This window comes from Monodelphis domestica, chromosome 3 (assembly GCF_027887165.1).
Source record: "Monodelphis domestica isolate mMonDom1 chromosome 3, mMonDom1.pri, whole genome shotgun sequence".
In the NCBI taxonomy this organism is placed as follows: Eukaryota; Metazoa; Chordata; class Mammalia; order Didelphimorphia; family Didelphidae; genus Monodelphis; species Monodelphis domestica.
In genome coordinates, this window is record NC_077229.1 from 310,840,576 (window position 1) to 310,860,802 (window position 20,227).

Below are 20,227 nucleotides of genomic sequence, written 5' to 3' on the forward strand. Positions count from 1 at the left end.
TAACGAACAGTGGCTTTTAACAGTCTACCTAATACTAAGAAATACCTTAGGGGGGTATGGGGTGCTTAGGGAGGGATAGTATCCCTGGTATGGAGGGCTTGTGGTGCCCTCCTAGGGCAGCTCTCCAGCCTCTGACCCTCACCTGATACCCAGCTCTCCCTTGTGGCTCCCAGTAGCTGCTGGCATGTGGCAGCGGCCACACCTCGGGCAACGACTTCGCCAGGCGACAGGCCAGCTAAACCTTGTGAGGGTAGCCATCGGGTCATCGACCCCTGGTGAACTAGGGCTTTGCTCACCCAGCATGTGAAGACTGTTTCAGCTGAACAGGCAGAAGAAACCAACAATAAGGTTCAACAGCTGAGATGGCGACGCAGAAAGGCACAGTGGAGTGCTTAGGGCATGTTGGAGCACAAAAGATAATACGGCCATCCAATGCAGCTGAGGACGTCTCCAGGTGTAACAACTTTTCGTGCCACTGGACCCAGGCTTCCAACGCCGAGAGAGTGGGACTGTCTCTGTGCATCGACTTTTCCACTTAAATCTCCTTCACGCACACGTATCTTTGTGCACACTCATCTATCCTGACCCCGCCCACCCTCTTCAAGACCTGCGGCGATGGGGGAGTGGCGACGCAACAGGTGGAGGTGACCACTGGCAGTTGTAGTCACGATCCTGCACGTAGGCGACCCACAGACCAGTGGTCAATCGGCTCTGTAGGGCAGCAGGGACGTTCGACAGCATCCTGGGCGACTGAGCAGCCCTCTCTAGGACAGCACTGCTCATCCTAATCAAGGGAGGGGACGAGAAAAGGTGTCCCAAACATTGCCTGCCCAACAAACACCCGGTCAGCACACCGCGGCTGGCGGGTCATCCCTTTAAGCAGTCAAAATCAAAAGAAACAAAATACAAAGAAACTCCTACTAGGAGCATGGAACATCAGGACATTATTTGACAGAGAGAATACCCCAAGACCTGAGAGAAGAACAGCTCTAATCGGTAAAGAACTGGCGCAATATAACATCGACATCACAGCATTAAGCGAAACACACTTACCAGAAGAGGGATCACTCAGCGAACCCACCACTGGATACACCTTCTTCTGGAAAGGTAGAGCCTCAAATAAAGACAGAATCCACGGTGTTGGCCTGGCTATCAAGACCAGTTTGCTCAAACAGCTGCCAGACTTGCCTGTGGGCATCAGCGAGAGGCTCATGAAGATCCGTTTACCTCTCAGCAAAGACCGGTATGCCACAATCATCAGCGCATATGCCCCAACACTGACCAGCACAGAGGAGACCATCGAGCAGTTCTACTCTGACCTGAGTGCTGTCCTGCACTCAGTGCCCACCAATGACAAGCTGATACTACTGGAAGACTTCAACGCCCGTGTTGGCCAGGACCATGAAAGATGGAAAGGAGTGCTCGGCAAACACGGCGTGGGCAAAATGAACAACAATGGCCTACTGCTACTCAGCAAATGTTCAGAGTTTGAACTCACCATCACAAACACTGTGTTCAGAATGGCGAACAAATATAAAACAACGTGGATGCACCCACGATCAAAACAGTGGCATCTCATTGACTACATCATTGTAAGCCGGTAAGACATCCAGGATGTAAAGATCACCAGAGCCATGAAGGAGCTGAATGCTGGACAGACCATCGATTGGTTAGAGCGACTCTTCAAATGCGCATTGCACCTCGCCATCCAAAACGTGCCCAGACAGTTCGCGCATTTTACAACGTGAGTCGTCTTAGAGATCCATCTTATTTGCAAACATTCCAGTCCTGCCTGGACAACAAGCTGTCTGCCAAGGAACCACTCACTGGAAGCTCAACTGAGAAATGGAACCAGTTCAGAGACGCAGTGAAGGAAACATCAAAGGCAGTCCTAGGCCCAAAACAGCATAACCACCAGGACTGGTTCAACAAAAAGACCTATTGAGCAAAAAGAACAAAGCCTTTATGGAGTGGCAAAATAACCCAAACTCTGCTCCTAAAAAGGACAGATTCAAGTCTCTCCAAGCCACGGCACAGCATGAGATCAGGAAGATGCAAGACCAATGGTGGGGGAAAAAGGCAGAAGAAATCCAGAGTTTTGCTGATACAAAAAACTACAAACAATTTTTCAGTGCACTCAAGATTGTCTATGGGCCATTAAAACCCACCACCACTCCCTTGCTATCCTCTGATGGTGACACTCTCATAAAAGATAAAAAAGGCATCAGCAACAGGTGGAAAGAACACTTCAGTCAGCTTCTCAACTGACCCTCTTCAGTCGACCAAAGCTCCCTTGACCAGATCCCCCAAAACCACACCATTGAACAACTTGACGTCCCTCCTTCAATAGAGGAAGTCCAAAAAGCCATTAAACAAATGAATGCAGGCAAGGCACCTGGTAAAGACGGGATCCCAACCGAGGTGTACAAGGCCTTAAATGGAAAGGCGCTCCAGGCATTCCACATAGTGCTGACCAGCATATGGGAAGAGGAAGACATGCCCCCAGAACTCAGAGATGCCTCCATCGTAGCCCTATATAAGAACAAAGGCTCACAAGCAGCCTGTGACAACTATAGAGGCATCTCACTACTCTCCACTGCTGGAAAGATCCTCGCCTATGTTATATTCAACAGACTCCTGTCATCTGTTTCAGAGCAGAACCTGCCTGAATCACAATGTGGCTTCTGACCAGATTGCAGCACCATTAACATGGTCTTCACAGCGAGGCAAATGCAGGAAAAATGCCTTGAGCAGAACCTGAGTCTCTACATTGTATTCATAGACCTGACAAAGGCGTTTGACACAGTGAACAGGGACACATTGTGGGTGATCCTCAGCAAGCTCGATTGCCCAGCAAAATTCGTCAAACTGATCCAGCTCTTTCATGTCGACATGACAGGGGAAGTCCTATCTGGTGGAGAGACTTCCGATCACTTCAACATCTCCAATGGCGTGAAACAAGGCTGTATCCTCACTCCGGTACTATTCAACCTATTTTTCACCTAAGTATTACGACATGCTGTGATGGATCTAGACCTGGGCGCCTACATCAAATATCGGCTAGATGGCTCACTATTCAACCTTCACCGCCTGACTGCAAAAACAAAGACAACAGAGAGACTCATCCTGGAAGCTCTCTTTGCAGATGACTGTGCTCTCCTGGCCCACCAAGAAAATCATCTCCAAACCACTATGGACAGGTTCTCCACCGCAACAAAACTGTTTGACCTGACTATCAGCCTCAGCAAAACAGAGGTGCTGTTCCAACCCTCACCAGGGAGGCCAACTAACCAGCCGTGCATTACAATCGAGGGTACGCAGCTTTCTAATGTCAATACTTTCAAGTACCTGGGCAGCACCATCGCCAACGACGAGTCCCTAGACCATGAGATCAATGCCAGGATCCAAAAGGCCAGCCAGGCACTCGGGCGGCTGCGCTGCAAAGTCCTCCAACACAGCAGTGTAAGCACTGCGATGAAGCTCAAAGTATATAACGCAGTGGTCCTCAGCTTGCTCCTGTACAGTTGTGAGACATGGACACTGTACCAGAAGCACATGAAACAGTTGGAGCAATTCCACCAAAGCTCCCTCCTGTCAATCATGAGGATCCGATGGCAGGACCAAATCATCAATCAGGAAGTCCTCGACAGAGACAACTCCACCAGCATCGAAGTAATGGTCCCAGCTACAATGGTCTGGACACGTCATCCGCATGGACTCACAGTGAATACCAAGACAGGTATTCTATTGTGAACTGTCAGCTGGACTCAGGAAACAAGGGATCAGCTAAAGTCCAACTTGAAGTGGGCTGGCATTACAGCAAAGCAACTAGAACTTGCTGCCTCTGTCAGAAGCAGCTGGCGAACCCACATTAACCATGCCGCCGCCACCTTTGAAGATGAACAACGTCGACGTCTTGCCGCTGCGTGTGAACGCCGACAGAAGGCCACAACCACACCTCCCATATGTAAGATTTAAAATAGTTGTCTGCCATAAACTGTGGCATTTAAAAGAGTTGAAGCCATAAACTGTAATAATTAAAGTGGTTGATGTTGTAAACTGTAGTGAGTTCAAATGGTGGAAGATATAAATTGTGATAGATATAAGAGAGGGTGAGTAAATTGTGACCGCAGGAAATATGTTTCACTACAGTGTCTTGGTTTTTAAATCAAATATAAGATGGTCGCCAGGGAATATATTCCCAAATTATGAATATGCCCAAGTCAACTGGGTTTTATAGAGAATTTAATTAATAATACAATGAGTAATCAAAGAAAGAGAGAGAGAGAGAGAGAGAGAGAGAGAAAAGTATAAGTATGAAGGGCCTTAAGGCATCATGGCCTAGACCTGAATCTTAAGAGAGAGAGAATCAATCAGTCTTTTATCACTCACCACAAGATTTTTCTTAAGCAAGGGTGTCTGGGAAACAGAGTCTCCCCAGAGGGAGTTCCAGCCAGAGTCAGCCTCCCAAGGGACTTCTCAAGAGATCTTCAAAGGGCCTCCTCCAAAAGGATCTATCTCCAAGGATCTACCTCCAAGGATCCAAGGATCTCTTGCTCAAGAGATTCCTTTTCTTATATAGGAGGTTTTTTCCTATGTCACCTCCCCTAAGTTCTTCCATCTACCAATCACCATAGATGTTTTCTAAAAGACAGCCCTCTGAATTCCAGCTAAGTCGACTAATCCCCTCAGTAAGTCTGAACCAGAGAAAACACTGCTGTGTCGACTAATCCCATCAAGAGAAAACCTGCCCGACCCTTTTAGGTACCTAGCATCGCATTGTATCAATTCTAAAAACAGGCATGGCTCTAAGAACTCCCTGCCTCATCATAAGCATGGGTCCAAATACTTTCATTGTTTAGCAAGGAGTTTTCTCCCCTAAAGCAGTCTTAAGTACAGGTGGAGTAGAGGTCCTCCCATTTCTGATCCTGGCGAGTTCTCACATCAAAATGGGCAATGTTTTCAGTAGGGAATTTGTTCTAATGGAGGATTCCTCAATGTGGAAATTTTTAACATTCACAAGTCTGAGAAATTTCAAGATTTACACGTAACAACTGGTGTCCCATGCCCCATGTACCACAAACTCTGCGCCTCAGTCTTTGGACTTCAAAGCCACATGAGGGTACATCAATTGATGATAATGCACAAAGATAATAGTCATTCTCGGTCACCAAGAGACTACCACTACCTTAGTGAGAAAATGTTGGTTGGAATATTCAAAAACGAATGTGAAAATAATTATACTAAACCTAAATAACAATATAATTAAAAAAGAAGTAATTAGGAAATGAGTAAAAATATTGAGAGATTTCAGGTTAATTTGGGCAATGGAAAAAACAGACTTCAATCATACTGCATTTTTCAAAGACACAGTAAATCTCTAGATCACAACTATCTATGACTTATTTAGGAGATGAATCCTAGGGAATTGCATGAAATATACAGAGGTTAAGTACTTGTCCCAGGTCATATAACTACTTCCAGAGGTAAGATTTGTGGCCTGGTCTTCCTAATTCTGTGTCTAGCAATCCATCAATCTCTCTCTCAGTGTATTGTACCCTAATAAAATTATTCCCAGATCTTTAGTAGAAGCAATTACCATAGTCCTTTTCCACACATCAAAAAAGTATCTTGACGCTAGTTTCTAGACTATTCTAAATTTCCCTAGTATAGCAATGCAAAAATCTATTGAATTACTGCCCACCAAAATCTGCTAGGTAAATTACCAAATTAACAACACTGAAATATTTATAAAGTTTTAATTATCCTTAATTGTTGATGAATACTACTTGACTCATTTCCCACTGCCCATGACTTTTTTCCATTTAATACTGTAATCATTTCTACCTAAACCTATTGAAATAAAATTCTGCAGGCATATGATTAGTAAAACCAAGCTTTAGAAAACCCAATAGTTTTTCCTAACTACCTTACTGGCAAAGAAATCAAGGACAGTAATAATTACAATAAATATTATTGGTTTAAGACCTAACAGTTGCTGATCATGTCTTTGATATAGCAAGTTTTTCAATATTCTATCTGTTGCAAGAGTTCTTGATAAATTTGGGGGCAATATCTATAAACTATCATATATTCATATATGATGTCATCTCTGCAGTTCAGTCCTAAGTGTTTTACAACTCTTCTTGGATCCGCCTGCAGTGCTGACTTCATCAAAAGATCAGCCTATTTATATGCTGGCAGATCATACTGAGCTATAATCAGTTATTGGTATACACCATGGATTGTATTTAGATATTCATTGCAGCAATCTTCAACCTACCAACACTAGGAACGATTTTCATCTAACAAAACTAAGCAGGAATTTTTCCCAAGTATTGCAGCATTAAAATTTCACAGGATTCTGTTTTTATTTTTCACTTTGAGGGTATTTATATCATGCTTACTGTTTCACACATTTATTATAATGAAAAGGTATATGCAAAAGTCAGAAATGTAGCAAAAAAAATCCTGATTATTAGAAATCTGTGATCCCTATGGCTCTGCCGCCATAGCACAGTAATCTGGCAAGAAATAAGCACTCTTAGCAAAAAGAAGGTAAAATGGGTTATAGTGAGTTATTTGTAAACCTAAATTTAGATGCAGCACACATAATGGATGTGTGCAACTTTTGAAATACCTTAAGGAGGTTGTTTTGAAGCATAAGAGTTAAAATGGATTCAGGGATACCTGAATGCAAGTCATGAAAAACAGGAAAGGTAACACTACTGCAGGGAAAGCAAATATTTCAATTTTCAAAAAAAGTAAATGAACAGTCTACAAACTTAGGTCAGTGTACTAGAGAAAATCCTCGAAGACATTATTAAACAGATGATTAACATCTATTCAGGAAAGGAAATAGTGATTACAGAAAATCCACATTACTTCAAGTACAGATCATAATAAACCAACTTAAATTTCCCCCTTTTTTTTACTATGTTTCTAAACTGAAGGATCATAGAAATACCATAGATATAATGTGCCTAAATTTTAGCAAAGCATGTAATAAAATATTTCAAAGTATAATTCTTGGACAATAGATGTGGAAAAATATTTAGTAAGTATTTATTGTGTGCTAATCACTATACTTTGGAAATACAAATTGAAAAATGAAAAGTCACTGCCATAGGAACTTATTTTTTTACAGGAAGGAACAACACATTTAAGATAGTGATGGCTAACATTTCATTTGGAAAGTTACAAGAATGTTGAGTGGAGCCATAAGGGAGTTGATTGACATAATCTTTTGAATAGTAATGGCAATATTGATTTGATTGCATTCCAGATAAGAAAGTAGTGATGGAGAGGAGGAAGAAAACACATCTGGTATGTCAGAGCAACTGGAGAGAAGATTGCTGGGGAGAAAACTGAATTTAGTAGAGCCAATATGAATTAGTCAGCTATAGGAGAGACTCATCAATTAAACTTGTGGAGCGCAATGACAAGAATTAGACTAGTCAATAATACATAGATGAATTGGAAACTAATTGAATAGCTGGATTTAATTATGTGTAGTCAGTAATGGTTAGATGACAATGTAGTAGCACCACTCAACTACCCCAGGATATGTAGATGCCCTTGTACTGTTTAATGTCTTATCATTTATTTAGGTAAAGGAATAGAAGCCATTCTCATCAATTTTATAACATTAGAATGCTTGTTTATAGAATCAGAATACAAAGAAATGTTGACAAGTCATAGCATTGAGCTAAATTTAGTAAGACAAACTCTAATAGCAATATATGTGAAATTTTACCCTTGGGTTTAGAAAATCAACTTCACAAGTACAGACTAGTGAAGGGGTAGTTTGACTACAATTTTAAAAAGTTCTGGGAGATTAAATGGACTGACAATCCACCATGTGTCAACAGTGTGTGGTAGGCAAAAACATCCACCTCTACCTGCTGCTTAGAGACCCTTATTTTCTTTTAATCACACTGGGACTCTGTGGTTAATCCAATTCTTACATTATTTTATATAATCCAACTCTAAAGTCTGTCTGAAAAACTCTAGGACCTCTTAAGAAGAGGCCTGTTATATTTTAGACAACTCTAATGTTACAAAGTTTTTCCTTACCTTTAGTTGTGTGACAGGTGAAAGATAAAATGACTGAGGAAACAAGATTTGACCTGAGCATTTCATACCCGTGAATTGCCCATCAAATTGGGACCAGGAGCCTTCCTCAGCTCTAGCACTGAACCCTAAATACAATGGGAGACAGATTTTCATACATTAAAAATAATTAATCAAATAAGGTAAAGTAATTAAAAGAAAATAATACAACATTAGGAAATCTAATTTCTAATTGAGGAAAGATTAGGGATTTTCCAAGTTGGGAGAGAATGAACAGTTGTAATTCACTGAAGTCAGAAAAAATGGTGTCTTTCCCACCCTTCCTCCCATCCCTGCAAGTATCCCTGTTCAATCAAAAGAACATGAAAACATTAGCTGATTGATCAGTAAAGGGCCAGTTTTCAGGTGAGACATATAGGTTACTTGAGGTATATAATTATGAAAAAACTCCTTGTACAATCTTTGTGTAGAACTGGATTTCTGGTCAGAATAATCTAGATCTTTGATTAAAGTTTCTAAGCAGCAGATTCAGGTAGCTGAGGTTCCCAACCACAGAGGGCTAAGTTCAATATGGTTTTCTCCTAATTCCCACAATTAAATAGTTTTCTCAAAAGTCAGAAATTGGAGTAGACCGACCCCTAATTGAATAGAAATGGAACTGCGTTAACTCCAGAACTGAATTACAAGATGGTTTCAATGCTCACTCAGTTGCCTCATTTGACCACTTTTTCTCCTAATCTCTTCAATTCTCTCAGTTGAAATCTGCCTCTCTAGTTTCTGCCTTTTATGCTTTATTCTACCAGCTGAGGCCAAGAAGAAACAATCTAATCCCTCATGCAAATAAATGCTTAAAAACAGTTACCATATTCTCCCTAAATTGTCTCTTTTCCAGAAGAAATGTTTTGTCATGGCATCCTATCCAGGTTCTTTATCCTGATTGCCCTTTTCTGTCTGGATATGCTCTAATTTAACAGTATCCTTCATAAAGAATGCTATCCACATCCAGAGAAAGAACTGTGGGAGTAGAAATGCAGAAGAAAAACATATGATTGATCACATGGTTCAATGGGTATATGATTGGGGATGTTGACTTTAAATGATCACTATTGCAAATATTAATAATATGGAAATAGGTTTTGATCAATGATACATGTAAAACCCAGTGGAATTGTTCATCAGCACCGGGAGGTGGGAGAGAGGAGGGGAGGGAAAGGATATGAATCATGTAACCATGGGAAAATATTGTAAATTAATCAATAAAAATTTTAAAAATTAAGAAAGAAAGAAAAAACAATATCCTTCATAAAATGTGGCATCAAGAACTGAACACAATATTTACTTTTCTGGATTATATGTCACAATACTAACATGGCAACAATGGAGGTGACTGATGGCTTATAAACTGGCAGGCCACTAAATCCCAAAGATTTTTTTTCCATCCAAGCCATTGCATAACAAAGCTCAAATACAGAACTCTCTGTTTATTCCTACTTAATTTCATCTTATTAAATGTCATCACTATAGCTTCTCAAGGTTTTGGCTTCTGTCATCTATTGGGTTAGCAATCCCTTCCAGCTCTGTATCATTTGCAAATCAGATAGTCATGCCACCTAAGCCTCCATCCAAATTAACTTAAAAATGTATAATAAAACAGGGCAGATAAATGGGGTGCTCCAGTAGAGATGGATTTCCAAGATGACATCAACCCATCAATGACTACAGTTTGTTATTATGTCTATCCTCACATACCCTACCTTCCAAACTTATCAGCAGCCTTTGGCTTCACCCTCTTTTCTCTCTCATCCTGTCTCAAGTGATCTCAATTTGAACAAAGGAAAAATAACTCCTCACTAAAATGCTAAGGATCCTTCTTTCTGTTTCATTTTTTTAACGTTAATATTCCCTTTATTCCATCTCATTTTCTCTCCATGTGCCTTATGAGGGTTATAATATTCAAGAAACTTGCACTTTCTTCCATACTTCAGAATCTGAGACTTCTTTGCTTTATTGTTATAAATAAGCCTGTATGACAATTTGCCCAGGCTGTTGCCTAGAGTTAACTCCATTGATTGCATTAGTTAACTGCCATGTCCCAATAATTCTAGCCTATCTTCACTTCTGTTTATGTTGAGAAGAACCTGTGCTTGGAAAAACAGGAAATTGTTTATGCTGACTTCTTTAATTAATTTCCTCAACTGATAGGAATGGTGATATGATATCAAGGGGTACAAGATGGGTCCCACCCCCAAATAATTCCTCCCATCTTCTCTGTGAGGTCTCAGATGCCTCAGTAGTATATGAATTCTCTTTAATCTGTCTGCTTCTTGTCTGGTTAAAATACAAATCCCTGTAGAAAAGGTAACATTTTAAGATCTAATCAGACATTTGCACCTAAAGTTAATAAATTAGTTACTTTTATAGGAGTTTTGAGATGAGGTAAAACACTGAGTCTTTGAATAGAGAAGGAATGAACACTATTAAAAGAAAGAATTAGCTAGAAAATGTAGCCTAGAGGCACATAAGCCAAACATTACTTAACAATTTTGCTTAGGATCAGCACTATTCCAGCACTCCTAACTTCTGTTTGCCAAATATGGACATGCCTACATAATGACCCTTACTTATTCTATTCAAGACCCCACCCTCTAATATTTAATTTGGTTGAGCACTTACCCAATTAAGGGGAAAAAAGTCCAACCAATTGTTTGACTAAATTGCTCAGGCACAGCTCCATGTTTGCTACAAATGAAAAACATAAGATTTAAAGAAATATTCAGAAAATTAAGATTGAACTCCCACAAATAGAAACCAACAAAGAATTCATTTCTCTAAACACTCAAAATTTCTCTCACTATGTCATTCTTCTTCATTGTTGCATTTTAGGGATTTTTTTACTTTTTATTTTATATGATTATGATAAAATCTTACTGGCATTTTTATTGATGTTTTTCATACATAAAAATTTAGGTAGCAGTAAATTCTGGATTTGTTCCCAGTTTCTTCATTTTAGATAACAATACTTCAAAAAGGAAAGTTACTATGTGAGTCAATTCATAATCTTATTAACTTTGCCAGGTCTATCCCATTTGTTTTTATTCTAAATAAAACATTTTAACCTGATGAAAATGGCTCATTTATTTTTTAAGTTCAATTTTATTTTCAGTTCTAAATCCTTTCCCTCATTCTTCCCCCTCTTCTACTAATTAAGAAGGCAAAAAAACCCAAAACCTATTACAAATACATATAGTACAAAATAGATTCCTACATTAGCGCTCTCCAAAAAAAGAAACAGACAGAAATATGCTTCCATTTGTCCTCTGAGACCATCAGTTCTATATCTGAAGGTGAATATCATGTTTCTTTGGGAGCCCTTTAGAAATGTGGTTAGTTATTATCTATCTAAATGTGGTAAGTTGATTATCTTTACAACATTGTAAAAATTGTTTAAATTGCATTTTTGCTTCTGCTCACTTTACTTTGAATCACTTCATACAAGCCTTCCCAGATTTTTCTGACACCATCCTCTTCCTAGTTCCTTAAAGCACAATATAAGTCCATTGCATTCATGTATCATAAAATGTTTAGCCATTTCACAAATGCTGAATATCCTCACAATTTCCAATTCTTTACCAATACCCCCCCAAAATGAGTTGATATATATTTTTAAGATATGCAGCCTTTTCCTCTTTCTTTGATGTTATAGTGGTCAACCAGATCTCTTTGACCTAGTAGTGATATGGCTAGGTCAAAGGGCATGGCTTTTTGGACATAGTTCCAAATTGCTTTACAAAATGGTTAGACTAATTCACAATAATAACAGCAGATCATTAAAGCACATGTTTTCCCAGAGCCCCTAAACATTTGTTGTTTTCCTTTTTTGTCAACTTAGTAAATCTGATGGATATAATGTAGTAGCTCACATTTATTTGTATTTTTCTAATTATCAATGATTTTGAACTTTTTTTCATAGCTTATTTGTTTTTATAGACTTTAATTGTACTAGTCTGTAATAAACACAGCACTAAAATCATTCAAATGATGTTAAGGGGCTAAGGCTAACTATTTAGGAATGTACATCCATACATATGACATTAGAGGACTCACAAAATAGTCTAGATGCACAGGTACAAATATTGCTCATTAACAAACTGCTCCATATGAAAGAGCAATGCCTGAAAGGCACTTTCATGAAATAAATGGAATACAAATGGCACTTGGGATATACCATCTAACATAGCAAGACATTGTCTTTTCAGCCCTTGTGGTCATTGCTTTATCATGCCCTGAGTCCAGGTGGAAAGAATCCAGGAAATATTAGTGTTGGCTCATGGCTTAGGCTTTTCATGGTTTGGGGTTGCTCCCTTTCCCATCCCCATTTCTGCATGTTTGTCAGATGAATATCAGTTTATGCTAAAACCAAGTCTCCACTAGCCTTTGAAGACATCTAGCATATGCATATCCACTCAGTCCACATCTGTTCTATGTTCCAAACTAAACTCTGATAATACTAATCTGCAATAAAAAACAATGATAAGAACTTATATTTATCATATTATTTATATAGTACATTAAAGTTGACAAAATATTTTATATACAATATCCCATTTGAGCTTCATAACAACCATATGCAAAGGGCACTACAGGAAATATAATAACTAGACCTTTTTTGTACCCAAGACAGGCACCTACAAACAATACCTGGGGCAAATAGCACAAAAAAAGTATACTCAATTGAAAGGGTAGTAGACACTGACCCCTGTGGAGAAACAGATACCAAAACATTTAACACCAAAAGGTGGTTTATGGAGAGACCATTCCCTGCCCTGCCTCTACCCAGAAAGCTTTTGGATAGGGGCATTAAAGAAACCATGTAGTATTCTCACCTCAAAAAAAAAAAATAACCCCAAACAAATATAAAAAGCCCTCAAAGCATCATGTTAGAGCCAGAAGGAAGTTTGGGTATCATCTACTTTTATTAAATCCTTTATTTTAACAAAGATGGACACTGAGGCCCCAGTGAACCATCACTTATCCTTAGTCACAAAGGAATGTTCATTGAATGATTATTGAAATAGAGGCCAAGCAGAAGTGAAGTAGGATAGAGTCCAAATTTGAGAGACACCCACTGTCAGAGCTGGAAGGGATCTTAGAGTATACCTGATCTAATTTCATTTTAGAAAGAAGGGAACAGAGACCCACGTTGTACCAAAACCCAAGATTCCTAACTCCTAGTTCATCACTTCAGCTATGGAGTGAAATTTGGCATATCTTCCAGGCAGGAGCCTTTCCAAAATAGTGGCCCCTGGTCTCATATGAGAGAAAGCAGACAGTTCAAGTTCACCCCTTGTCCTGAGCTCTACACTGCAATAAAATCTCAAAAATCTACATAAATAAAATTTCCAAAAATATAAAGAGAGAGAAAGAAGAGAGACAGACATAATTCCAGAAAGGCATGACCTACCAGTAAAAGCTGTCTCCCTCCCCTATCGTATTCTACCTGAAGCGTGCATATTGCTCTTTTCCCTCTTCCAGATACATTGTTCTGAGAGGCATCTCCAAGCAGAGAGCCCTAGATCAAGGAAAGCATTTCCCTACTCTCTAACCTTAGTCCCCCCAAAGGACTCCAAAGGACAAGGGGCCCTGAAGTGTCTTGTTCTCAACACATAGAACGGTTTACCACACTTTCAGTATTATCAATCTTCCTCCAAACAAATAAACTCCAGGAAAGTCTGTAAAGCTGAGGAAGTTAAGGCTTCCAGGGAAAGAAAACATCTAGGACCAGAGAGACAGAAACATATCTAAGAAAGCACGTCTTTCCATTATAGACTGAAGTATTATCTTTCTTCCCCCACCTTGCACAATTTCAGTCCCACCACCACCACTACCCCCACCATGGACTGATCATGGGCTGATCATGGGCTGAGCTTCCTCTCCTCTGACACAATTTCCTGAACTGTCCAATAGCTACGCCACCCCTCATGGGCAACAAATCATGTTCTAATCTAAGGCAATTCCTAAAGGTTTACCACTGTCAGCACAAAGGAAACTGCCTCTTTAGAAAAATATAATACTGTTAATGATCCTTTACTTGTTCTGTCCCTAGAAAATACTCACCCTGGTACAAAACCTTGGTTACTCTATCCTAGTTAGCTCTAATGGCTCTCTCACTTTGTTATTGCTCATGTTTTTTATAATTGGAAACATATCTAGAGAAGTAAACTAACTTACTTGCTCATCGTCACACTCATAAGGTCTGAAAGGGTTAAAATTTAAGGTTTGCGCTAAATTTATGAGAGTGGGGTCACCAGAAAGTATTACTCAAGTCAGAATAACTTTATAGCAATTTATTTACAAAATAGAGGGAAAGAGTGTGTCAACTAGAAAAAACATAGAACTATTCAATAGTCAAAATCACTCTTTAATCAAGGGAAAAGGGGTTAGTGCTACTAATACGACAACAGAGCTGCTTCCCATGACTGCACAGAGTCAAGCCGCCCTGGTCACTAGCCCCTGGGAGTGCCACCAACTCAGGATGGACTCCAGGGAGCAAAGAACTTGGAGAGCCTATATACCCTTTTGGAAATCCAGGGGGCAGGGAAAGATCATTGACATTACTATGGCTACAAGGAAAATGGGAGTGTTCCAACTATGCTGACAAGATACAATCAAGCTAGGGAAAAGAATCATAGCTAGAGGCTAGGGTGCAAGAGAAGGGGCTGCTTACAATGGATACTAAAGGATGGTTCCTGCCCAGGTGTGGATCTTCCTGAGAAAGGTTCTAATACAATAGGGGATGCTACCTAAAACAAAGAGGGTCCTTAGCATAAGCTTATCTCACCCAACCAGTATTGTCATTTCTCTTCAGGGTAGATTCCCATGGGAACAGGGAACAAGTACAAGCTTTGAGGTCTCTAATCTACAAGCTAGTCCTGAAAATTGGATTTCATCAGATCTCACTAGGTAACAAGTTTGGGATTCCTAGATTCCATGTTGACAAGTGAAAATAAGGAAATGAGAGAGAGTAGATATTTACTTCAGCCCAGTCAGAACCAGGCAGGACTTCAGAGGCCCCAGCAAAGGGGGCCCATAGGTAAATGAAACAACAGTTTTAACCACTAGGCTTCCTCCAAGACAAGGGGCCTCTCTGGAAGCTAATGCCTCCAGAAAAGCCAGGAAAGGGAGTCAGTTATTTTCACTTACCCATGTGGTAAGGGAAAATCGAAGAGCAGTCTGAGGTTCCAAGCCAGAGTTCCTTCAAGGTCAAGTTCCAAGGCAAAAGAGCTGCTCACAGGAAGTTCTTGCCACTTTTAAAGACCCTTCCTTTATTCACTTCCTGTGATGTCTTCCTTCCACTTTACATGGACCAATTGTAGCTATAGTTTTGCTTAGGACTGCCCAGGGGGCAGTCAGTGGGTTTCTAATTCATCACTCACTATATAGCACATGTGGGTCGCAGACCTCCCTTACTTAAGGATAAGTGGAATATATACACTTTTGGTGATTAAATCTAAAAATGAGCAGGGAAGAGTTGATTCCATCTTCACAGGTTTAAGATGAAATTTGAACCCAAGCTTTCCTCTGTACAAGTTCAGTACAAAACAGTATGGGATGCTGTTTTGACCTGTGGCCCCACTCTTTTTTACTGTCCAAGAGGAACAATTGTACTCACTGTTCCATTTCTCAGTAGCCTTCCTATGAGCCTTTGAATCTGAATGACCTAACATTTATGGGGTGATCAAAGTCATGTTGGAGGGGAATTAAGTACTAGGCAAGGTGATAGTGTTCTCTGTTGAGGTCATTATTGTTTACACTGATGCTAGAAGATCTGGAATCAGCTGCTGTGACCCCAGAGAGAAGTCATTCTCCAGAGAGGGAAATTTAAAATAATAATAATAGCATTTATATACTTATTATGTGCCAGACCCACTGATAAGCACCTCCAAATATTATCTCATTTGATCATCACAACAACCCAGGGAGGTAAATGCTATTATTTCCACCATTTTATAGTTGGGGAAACTGAGACAAATATGTTAAATCACTTAATGAAGGACGTGAAACTAGTAAATGTCTGAAACTAGATCTGAACTCAGTTCTTCCTGACTTCATGCCCAGAGCTCCAACCATTGTACCACCTACATGCCATAGACTAAAAGAAAGGACACTGTCAAGTCTGGCCCCAGGAAAGCACATAGCCAGATATCTACATAAATTATCAAAGCCTGTCTTATTATATAGAAGACTAAATCTCCCTAACTAGAACTCCTTCTTGTTCTTATTACCTTGTCTCTGCTGCTTTCTCCTTCAAGCTCCATATACCACACCTGTGTCATGTCACATCCATCATCAAATCTGTCTTGGCTAGGCTGGCCCCAGGACTGACTGGAAATTGTCCCAGTGTTGGCAATCTCTGTGGAAAGATTGTACCTCAGCAGAAAGATTCTCTATACTTAGATTTCTGTCTCCTGTAAGATTCCAAGGTGCAGAGAAGCATAAATGATTATGCCTTTGGGGTGACATATTTAACATTTTCACAGAACAGGAGAGCAAAGGTAGCAACTTTTTCTGGTCATGTCAGTGAAGAGGATCAGAAATGTGTAATTAAAATGATTAAAGTTCCAAACAAGAGATAAAGAGTATTACAAGATATAAAATGGATACTTTCAATTACATTAAAATAAAAAGGGTTTGCACAAACAAAACCAATGTAGCCATGATGAGAAGGAAAACAGAAAACTGGGAAACATCCTACCGCAAGTTTCTCTGATGAAGGCTTCATTTCAAAAATATATAAAGAACTGAGAAGAATTTATATGAATATAAGTCATTCCCCCTTTGATAAATAGTCAAAGGATATGAACAGGCCTTTTTCAGAGGAAGACATTAAAGGTATCAATAGTCATATGAAAACTTGCTCTAAATCACTATTGATTTAAACAACTCTGAGGTACCATATCACACCTGTCAGATTGGCTAATATGACAGAAAAGGAAATGACAAATGTTGCAGGAGATGTGGGGAAATTGGGACACTAATGCACTGTTGGTGGAGTTGTAAACCAATCCAAATATTCTGGAGAGCAATTTGGAATGATACTTTAAAGACTATAAAACTGTGCATACTCTTTGATCCAGCAATACAACTACTAGGTCTTTATCCCAAAAAAGTTTTAAAAAGCGGGGGAAGGACTTAGTTATACAAAATTATGATAAAAAACAAAACTGGAAATGAAGATGTCCTTCAATTGGGTAATGCCTGAAAGTAGTATATGATCACGATGAAATATTAATATGCTATAAGAAATGACAAGGAGGCTGCTTCCAGAAAAATCCTAAAAGACATATGATCTGATGCAAAATGAAATGAGCAGAACCAGGAGAACATTGTACATAATAACAACAATATTGTAACCAAATCAACTGTGAATGGCCTAATTATTTTCAACAATACAGCAATCTAAGGCAATTCTGAAGGACTCATGATCGAAAGTGCCATCCACCTCTGGAGAAAGAATTTGTGGAATAAAGAGCAAAGCATTATTTTTAAAATACTTTATTTTTCTTGGGCTTTTTTTGGTCTACATTTTTTCACATGACCAATATGGAAATATGCGATGCATGACTACACATGTATAACCCACATCAAATTGCTTGCCTTCTCAATGAGGTGAGGGGTGGGGATGAAGGAAAGAATTTGGAATTCAAGGTTTTAAAAACCAATATTAAAAACTTTTACAGCTCCCCCAGCCGCAGTGGCCCATCTCCCTCCCTCTGGCCCCATCTCTTTCTCTCACATTGTTTCATGGAAAAAGAGTCACCTAAGGACAATAGAGCATTGTTTTCATATGTGCGCTAGAATGGTGATCTATTTCTTCATTGCAGCCTCCTATGCGCCATAGTTAAATCTCCGTGAACTTAGACCCCTGGCATTTCATATGCTTTGGTTTAACTGGCTCAGGGCAGCTGGAGGAACCATTTATGCATTTTTCTACCATGAAAAGTATAAAATGGTCGAGCTATTTTTCTATCGAACAATGGGATTTTCTCCTTCATTGGTAGTAACCTCAATGAATAACACTGATGGGCTACAATCGCCTTCGGAGGCTTAATTTATTGCTTAGGTGTTGTGTTCTTCAAAAGTGATGGCATCATTCCATTCTCCCATGCCATTTGACACCTTTTTGTGCCACAGCAGCAGTAGTACATTACTATGCCTTTTGGAAATACCTTTACCGAAGTCCTACAGACTTTATCCGACACTTAGGATCAAACCTGTGCTAGGTCTCCAAACGAGTATTACTTCAGTTGTAGAATGGAAGTGGAGGAGAGCAGACCACTGCACAGAAAGAAAAAAAGCTGCACTGACTTTGCTAGATTTTTTAAAAAATATAATTACTGTGAACTGAAATTATGATCTATGTTGGTCAGGTTCCTCCTCTCAGCAAAAAAAGATACTGTATAAAGTGTCTATTTCATTCCACCTTCATGAAATACTCTATAGAATGGCCAATGAATATTTACAAATGAGAATTTTGTATTTTAATCTTATTAATTTTACTGCACGGATTTTCTAAATTATTAAATTAAGATGTAAGTCAGTGCTTAAGTGCAATTTAAAAATTCTTTTTTCTTTTTAAAAAATGATTTCTACCACTTTATCCATTAGCTTTGTGAAGAATCATGGATACAACTCTGACTACTTTTTTGCCATGTTTCATTGTGGCATAATGTGGTTATTTTTAAATGAAAACTTTAGGTTTTCGTAAATTTTTTAAAGAATTTCATTGATAAGACATCTATGCAGTTATTCATTCATCTGGGTTGCAAATCTTTGCAACCAGCAGTCAACATTCCACATACTGATAAACATTTTACCTCTTCTAGCAATTTTATCATGTCAAATAATTGCCAATTTTTAAAAACTACAGATTCAAAACTTGCCTGCCAACCTATATCTATTAATTCAATGCTGCTTCAGACCCTTGACCTAATGTAGCCTCCTAATATTGGAAAAATTCTTTTGACTTGATTAGCTTTTATGGAGACTTGATTCTCCCTCTGCCTTTATGACCATTATTACTTCAGGGATTGATCCTTTGAATGATGATGATGGATAGGGGACTTTTATATCAGGTCAGTATTCATGGGGTTGGGTTAACCATCAGTTGAAAATCCTTGAAGATTATGATGGAATTAAATTGGTTTTTGCCTAATTGGTGTCCACTGGCTAAGCCAATGTAGTTTAGCATTATTAGTATTGACTCTGTTCCCATTTGAAATTTGAGAATTTGCTTTGTATTATTAGATGCATCAATTCATTCACACTCCTGTCTTTCAATACACTTTCCCTTTTTTCCTATTAAAAGTATTTGAACATTATGGGATTAGAAATCATGAGCCTAGAACCCATCTTTCCACTCCTGGGTCAATGTCATGTTGATAGCGTGTTTAGCATGTTATTGTATCCTGTCTTAATCTCCTATCAATGTCTTATATTAAGATTGATACTCTTTTTTTTTTTTAAACACTTACCTTACATCTTGGAATCAATACTGTGTATTGGTTCTAAGGCAGAAGAGTGGTAAGAGCTAGGCAATGGGGGTTAAGTGACTTGCCCAGGGTCACACAGCTGGGAAGTGTCTGAGGCCAGTTTTGAACCCAGGGCCTCCCATCTCTAAGCCTGACTCTCAATCCACTGAGCTACTCAGCTGCCCTCAAGATTGATACTCTTGTTGCTTCCTTCACTTGGTATTTCATGTTGGTATTTTTAATAATGAAACAACCTCTTGCCTTCAGCATTGATTCCAGGTATTGCCTGTTTTCCATGAGTGAGAATTACTTAATGTTGATGACCTACTTTAGGCTCACTAATATTTTTTAAAAAATAAAATAAAAAAATAATTTTAATTTTTTTCTTGGTGTGGGCTTCAAAGAGGATAAATTGTCATTATTTTAATAAGTTTAAAACTCTGCACATTTGTGTGAATTATGTGGGAAAGAATGAGTAGAAGACCTCTAGAGTATTAGGTGGTAAACAAAACTACATGATCTGAAGCAGGCCCCAGTCCCAGCAACCACAGACCACTTTTTTGTATGCATGATTCTCACACATCTGGATGCCTGATTTCTTCCTGTGTTCATTTATTTTAATATAT

The 20,227-nt window shown here is 39.1% G+C and overlaps 1 pseudogene; it reads left to right on the plus strand.

Annotated features, from left to right (window-relative positions):
• Positions 1 to 184: 184 nt before the first annotated feature.
• On the plus strand, positions 185 to 19,930 carry LOC100616672 (monocyte to macrophage differentiation factor-like; annotated as a pseudogene).
• The last annotated feature ends 297 nt before the right edge of the window (positions 19,931 to 20,227 follow it).